The sequence below is a fragment of the Alexandromys fortis genome, unplaced genomic scaffold, assembly GCF_014885135.2.
Source record: "Alexandromys fortis isolate MF-2015 unplaced genomic scaffold, M_Fortis_MF-2015_v1.1 scaffold_65, whole genome shotgun sequence".
In the NCBI taxonomy this organism is placed as follows: Eukaryota; Metazoa; Chordata; class Mammalia; order Rodentia; family Cricetidae; genus Alexandromys; species Alexandromys fortis.
The window spans coordinates 4,214,399-4,221,909 of record NW_026067986.1 but is presented as its reverse complement, the minus strand read 5'-3'; the positions used below and the strand labels follow the sequence as shown (position 1 = coordinate 4,221,909).

The 7,511-nt window shown below is 45.6% G+C and overlaps 1 protein-coding gene and 1 pseudogene across 2 annotated transcripts in view; one reads left to right on the top strand and one right to left on the bottom strand.

The window, feature by feature from the left end:
• Nucleotides 1-7,511, bottom strand: part of Hecw2 (HECT, C2 and WW domain containing E3 ubiquitin protein ligase 2) — a 304,844-nt gene that overhangs the window by 222,163 nt on the left and 75,170 nt on the right. The gene's annotated exons all lie outside the window — the stretch shown is intronic.
• Nucleotides 2,901-4,268, top strand: LOC126511779 (alpha-enolase-like; annotated as a pseudogene).

The following is a 7,511-nucleotide window of genomic DNA, read 5'->3' as shown; positions in this document are numbered from 1 at the left end:
ACTCCAGATCTTTAAGACTGCATCTTTCCTCCTACTTAGGAAGCAGCTAGTACCATAGGGACTTGCAGCTACCTACCTAGTACCACATCCGTGTTTCTGTGCTCTGAGGAACACCACGTCAGTAATGCTGCCAGAGGCCTGGGTTAGAGCACTCACCCTGGTGCCCTACAGTTATGCTCTAAGCCCTGTAATGCAATAATCTTGATTTCTTTACTCTTTTTGTTCAACCACTTGGGGTCACAAGTTGTTTTCATTATAGACTCAAATGAGAAAACAAATTAATGATTTAACTAGAGAAGCAGATCAGAGCCTAATTTTATGAAAACAATGGCTTCATTATGTTTATTATGTGAACAGCAATAGCAACAAAGAAAATAGTACCGTATTTCTGAATAAAAATTTAGCTGTATACATTAAATTTTTTTGTCGTGAAAACTGACCTAAGTCCATAACTAGGAATTTCCCCTAAAGACTTGCATAACAATTTGAGTGCTCATACTCATATCTGATATGATTTTATAACAGATCTAGGAGGAACCTTGGCTCCCAAAGGCACATGATGAAGAAATTACTCGATTATGTAATGGTATGACAAACCTTTAGACGAGAATCACATTTCAAGCCTGAAATGTCCCAGGCTGCACTACAGTAAGACCCACCCATTCCACCATACTGCTTCTCTTCCAGAGACGCCTTTAGCTTGATCTCTTGATTATAGAATAGAATCTTCGCGTAAGACGGATCTTCACGATCTATGTGCCACACTACACGAGAATTATAAAAGCTTGGTAGCGAAATTAAAATGAGTCACCCCTGGAGGTCAGCTGGGTCACTGTGGAACTCATTTGACCATGAGCTATCAGGAGGGAGGGTGTTGTGAAAGCCCGGCAGCCACACACAGGCTCCCTTGGGTCCTTACTTTCACGTAAGGCAGTAGTTCTGTAGGTTTATGCCCCACGTCTTACGCACATACATTCTTCTAATGCCTTCTATGATTGAATCACTTAATTCCCAGAGAGTGATCCAGACAGAAGACAGATAGACAGATAAATGAATGAATGATTGATCAATCAATCAATAGATAGATAGATGGTGAGGTGGATAGATAGATGATAGATAGATGATGGATAGGTGGATAGATAATATATAGATGGATAGTAGATAGATGGTGGATAGGTAGATAGATAGATAGATAATAGATAAGATGAATAGATAGATGATATATAGATTATAGATAGATAGATGATAGAAGATGGATAGGTAAATAGATAATAGATAAGATGGATAGATAAATGATAGATAGATATATAGATAGATAGATTATAGATAGATGATAGATGATGGATAGGTAAAAAGATAATAGATAAGATGGATAGATAAATGATAGATAAATTATAGATAGATGATAGATGATGGATAGGTGAATAGATAGATAATAGATAAGATGGGTAGATAGATAGATAGATAGATAGATAGATTATAGATAGATAGATGATAGATAACAATGATGAGGATAGATAGATATCAGAGAGACAGAAAGACAGACTGATGTGTAATAGATAGACAGACAGATATCAAATAGATATCAGAGAGATATAAAATAGATAGATAGATGGAAAGACAGACTTACGGGTGATAGATAGATAGACAGACAGACAAATGAATGGTACATTTTGGATACTAGGTATCCACCAAGCCAGCACTGAGAGTCTAGGTAACCGTGCTGATGTCTTGTGCCTTCTACAACAATGATATTGCAGCCAGAAGGCACTGCTTCCTTAACAACTGACATGCAGATGCTCTCCCTTCCTGTACACCTGAGCACGTGATAAGGAAACTGGATTAAGCATCATCGGTCCCTCCCCAGTAAGGAAGCTGACCCATGCTGCTCAAAGTGGAGTCCTCTGTCTGCGCCTGCAAGAGGCCACCTTTCAGAACTGTGAGCCTGCATTTAAGTAGCACTCAGGGCTCTGGGTCCGGAGCCCCTCGGCTTTCACCTCTCTTGCCTCTGCCACCTCTGTCTAGTCAGATGCCACCCAGTCCTTCGCTAGTGAGCTGTCTCTGCTTTCAAATGAAAACCTGGACAATGAACTCTGTCCTCACTGTTCCTAAACTGAGAGATGCTAGTAGCAACCCCCTGACCCTCCCAACAACCCCAAAAGTAAGCTTTAGTGTCTCCAATGCAGAAACGAGACCTCACACAGCCAGTCTTATCAGAGGGAGCATAAACCCAGGACATCTCCCTGTGGCTTCATCAGATGGTTGACCTCAGGGCAAATCAGAGGCTTTTGAAGGAAATGATCTGCCTAAATCCTCTTATCCAGGTAATCATCTTATATACTCACTAGACCTCAATTTTCATATAATCCTGGCAATCCAAGCCACCTTCAAAGCCAGTTCACTCAGAAGATCAAAGCCTTTGATAATAGATTAGTTTCATCTTTCGTGTTACAGAAGTCCTATTTTCTTTACAGAAGAAGAGACTGAACCAGTTTACAGTTGTCTCCTGCATCTAAACTCAAGGCCTCTAACTGGATGAACACTTCGGAATGCCCTAGGGGCTAAAACCATTCACTTGGAGGACAAGCAACCTTAATTTAGTCCCACTTAACAGCCAATCACCTTTCTAACTCCAGGCAAAATCCCGGAACTTCTGAGTCCCAGCTTCCCACTGGCCAGATGGAGGTAACTGTGGCTTCTTCTTTGTGTCTTTGAGAAAAGTGACAGATAAAAGAAGGCATGGGAAATAATAACACACACAGTACTTTCTACTTAGTAAATGCTAAATAAATGCCCGTCACCCTGGCCGCGCCTTTTAACTACCAGTTCTAGAGGACAAGCAGGTAGGCAGTTAGTTCAATTACAAAATCCTCTTAAAGCTCGGTCACAGGCTCACATGCATGGCTCTTCTATACGCTCTCCACGGTGTCTGCAGAACTTCTGTTCTTCTGAGGGGTGGATCTGACAGTCAGAAACTCGCTGTGTCTGATCTCAAGGTCCACGCCCGAGACATCTTTGACTCCCGTAGGAATCCCACTGTTGAGGTTCATCTCTACATCTCAAAAGGTCTCTTCCCAGCTGCCGTGCCCAGTGGTGCCTCCACAGGCATCTCTAAGGCCCTAGGGCTCCGTGATGATGATAAGACACGCTATGTGGAGAGGGTGTGTCTCAAAGACTGAGGAGCGCATCGCATCGATAAAACTATGGCGCCTGCTCTGGTAGCGCGAACCGGAATGTTGCGGGACACGAGAAGATAGACAAACTGATGATCGAGACGGACGGCACTGGAAACAAATCTAAATTCGGTGCCAATGCCATCCTGGGAGTGTCCCTGTCTGCCTGCAAAGCTGGCACCGCAGAAAAGGGGGTGCCCCTCTGCCGTCACATCTCTGACGGCTGGCAACCCTGAAGTCATCCTGTCGGTCCCAGCTTTCAGTGTGATCAATGGACGTTCCCATTCTGGCAACAAGCTGGCCATGCAGGAGTCCACGATCCTCCCTCTGGGGGCGTCCGGTTTCTGGGAAGCCATGTGCACTGCAGTAGAGGTTATCACAACCTGAAGAATGCCATCAAGGAGAAATACAGGAACCATGCCACCAAAGTGGGTGACGAGGGCAGGTTTGCACCTACATCCTGGAGAACAAAGAAACTCTGGAGCTGCCAAAGGACGCAGTTAGGAAGGCTTGTCATTGGCATGCATGTGGTCGTCTCTGAGTTCTTCAGGTCTGGCAGGTATGACCTGCATTTCAAGTCTGATGACTCTAGCGGGTACATCACATCCGACCAGCGGGCTGACCTGTGTAAGTCCTTCATCTGGGAGTATCCAGCGGTGTCCACCGAGAACCCCTTTGACCAGATCGACTGGGAAGCTGGCCGAAGTGCACGGCTAGGCAGGCATCTACGTGGTTGAGGTTGATCTCACAGTAACCAGCACTAAAAGGATTGCCGAGGCTGTCAGTGAGCTGCCATGCAGCTGCTTCCCGCTCAAAGCTAACCAGGTTGGCTCTGCATCTGAGCCTCTGCAGGTGTGTATGCTGACCCGGTCCAATGGTTGGGGCACCATGGTGTTCCATTGCTCTGGGGAGACTGGGGATACTTTCATCATCGCTGACCTGGGGGTGGGGCCCCACACTGGGCGGATCAACACTGCTGCCCTTTGCTGATCTGAGCACCTGGTCAAGTACAATCAGACCCTTAGAACTGTGGAAGAGCTGGGCAGCAGGACCAAGTTTGTCGTCAGGGCCTTCAGGAAGCCCCTGACCAGGTAAAGTGTGGATGGAGATCCCTGGAGTTACCAGTTGCTTAGACACTGTCCTTGATGTCACCGAAGGGGCTCAAGGCTGGTCTTGCATCTCCCATTGTCACCGCTTCCTTGGACATCCTCAAGGCCATACCTGACCACCTGGAGCCCTGCTGGCAACCCCGGCTTTGTAATCATGCTCCCGGGCCTCGGAATTGGTCCAAAATCACTGTTTCTGCCATCTCACTTCCCAAGCCAGTGTCTGTAGCCTAGTGCAGTCTCTAGGGTGGCCACAAGCCAACCCCCACCCCAGCGGTTCTCTGTGCAAAATCAAAGCCTAAGCGACCCTTAAAAATAGTCTCAAATTATAAAACCCCATCACTTATAATGAAGAAAAATGGCAAGCTCCCTTCTAATTATACTTCTAGAATCAATGAAAACCACAAGATGAAAATGAAAAATGTAAGCAAGTTTTAGCTTCAAAGATAAGATTTTCCTTTGAAGTGAAAATTAAATATAAAGATCGTGAAAACCTGGTATGCTTTCCAAAGTGACCTACCTGGCAAAATTTTTCCTGTCCCATCTCCGGCTTTCCGGCCCAGCTCTGTGAGGGGTATCAGTTCTGAGGAGAGCAGCGTCCACTCCCCATATCTCCTGCATATGCTGTCAGGATATGAAGCACCCCAAAAACCTTACATGTTGAACAATACAGCACTATTTTAGCAATGGGTTAACCCACGGATGGGTTCAGGACTTGGCAGGGCTTTGGAGATGTTTAAATTGAAGGGGCGTGGCTTCACTGACTTAACAGAAGTCCTTTACGGGGCCACATATCAGAATGAATGAAACTCTAGAACACAGTGCAGACTCTTTGTTTTTTTCTTATAAAAGAGAGCATTTAGTTGGGGCTTACTTAAATTTCAGAGTTAGCCCATTGTCGTCACGGCAGGGATCATGCAGAATGCACATAGATATGCCGCTGAGCGGTTTACATCTGGAGCAGCAGGAAGAAAGAGACACCGTGGACTGGCTTGGGCTTTAAAAACCTCGAGGCCCACCCCCAGTGACGCACTTCCTCCCAAAAGGCCACAACTCCTAATCCTTTCAAACAGTGCTGCCCCTTGTGGTGACCAAGCATTCAAATCCATGAGGCTATGAGAGCCAGCCACATCACTCTTGGGTATATTCCCAGAGAATAATGCCTCATCACAAGGCAGAGATGCTCGTTCAGCTATGTTCACTGTGGCTCTGTTTATGGTAGCATACACTGGGGAAAAAACTAGATATCCATCAATGGAAGACTGGATAGCGAAAATGTCATAAACTGACACAGCAACATATTATTCAGCTGTTGCAAAGCTGAAACCATGAAACTACAGTTAAATACAGAAGCTAGGGAAAAAAAACTATCCTGGATGAGGTCCCTAGGTCTTAAAATACAAACGTTATGTATATGTCTTAAATGCAGATGTTAGCGTTTAAGCCTTTGATTGGCACACTGCAATCCATATAAGCACAGAGGTTATCTAGTGGGTGAGAGACTGGGAAGAGGAGAAGATCTCCTAAGGTAGAAGAAATAGAATATATGATTTTGGAGAGACAGGACAGAGACGGAGACAGGAGGCTTGAGTGAGAAGACAAGGAATGTAATGAAGGGAAAATGAGGAGAGACAGCTAACAGTAAGGGCCATCGAGGGGGGCTGTATGGTAGCATCGTGGTACAGCTTCTTCAGTAATGCAATGATCTCAGAGGTGAAGGAAGGTTGGGCAGCAAGAACTCAACCCAGGACAAACATCAACTTCCCTTTCTTTCGTAAGGCCCTTGGGTCACTCTTGAGTCATGCCCACCTAGGCTGCACGACAGTACCACCGAAGAGGCGGAAGATAAAGGGCAATCTCTGAGCATCGCGGCCCCACTTCCTTCTTCGCCACAATTCCAGACTTCCGGCGGCACGCATGGCAGCAGATGGCACCTGCTGGCAAAACAGAAACAAGTAGCCAGCCTGGAAGCAGCAGGCCGAATGGCTGCTTTGGTTCAGAAATGCGGGGCAAAGTGTAAGGACATAAAAATCCCCAAACATCAACAAACCCAGCAACAACCCGACAGCTTGCAAGCCCAGGACAAAGTCCATCTCAACAGAAGGCCGTGGAAGCGGTCCATTGACTGTAATCTCATGGACCAGCAGGTCCCACAGTATGCAGAAGAGCAAATAAGAAAACACGCTTTTAACTTGGGCTCCAGTCATGACGCATCCGTGTCCAGAGTATGTACAACATTAGAAACAGCCTCCCTAATCCCAGGAAATGGGGAAGGGGAAATGATATAATTATATTATAATCTCAAAAAAAATTGAAACAAATGACTCATAAGAAGAAGTAAAAAGTGAGCCAAGGTATGAAATAATAAAACAGTCATAAAAACAAGAAAGCGAGGCATGGATACTCTCAGCTGACAGAGCCCTTACCTAGCACGCACAGGGCCACATCAATTGGAAACAGTGACGCGTATCTGCAAATGCCAGGGCTCAGGAAGTGAAAACAAACGGTCATGCTGGCCTACAGAGATTTGGGAGACCCTATCTAAAATGAAATAGCAAGGAAGTCAAAAGAAATTAAAAATCCCACAGCCTCTACAAATCCCAACACTTTAAAATTTAGCCTCTTTAAAAATCCAAAGTCACTTTAAATAATTCAGTCTCTCAACTGTGGGCTCCTGTAAAATGAAAAAAAAAAATCAGGTAAAACCTTTCTTACTTCAAGGGTGAAGAACGGTCACACCTGGAGAAAGCAGAAACAAGCTCGAGGATCCACTCCTGATTATTTTCACACCATACAGCAAGTTGGGGAGGAAAGTGTTTATTTGGCTTACTGATGCGCGCTGTAGCCCATAGTTGAAGGAAGCCAGGACAGAGCTCAAACAGAGAAAGAATCTGGAGGCAGGAGCTGACGCGGACGTCGTGGAGGGGTGCTGTTTACTGGCTTGCTCTGCCTGCTTTCTTAGAGAACCCGGGACCACTAGCCCAGCGGTGGCCTCCCCCACAATGACTGGACTTATGGACATGAGTCACTAATTAAGAAAATGCCCTCTATGCTTAACTGGCTCAATTAAGGCATTTTCTTAATTGAGGGTTCCTTCTCTGGGAAACTTGGGTCAAGCTGGCAGAAAAGTGGCCAGCATAAGGCCGGTCTATGGCATCTAGGGAGCGCCTCTCTCTCTCTCTCTCTCTCTCTCTCTCTCTCTCTCTCTCTCTCTCTCTCTCCCCTCCCCTCT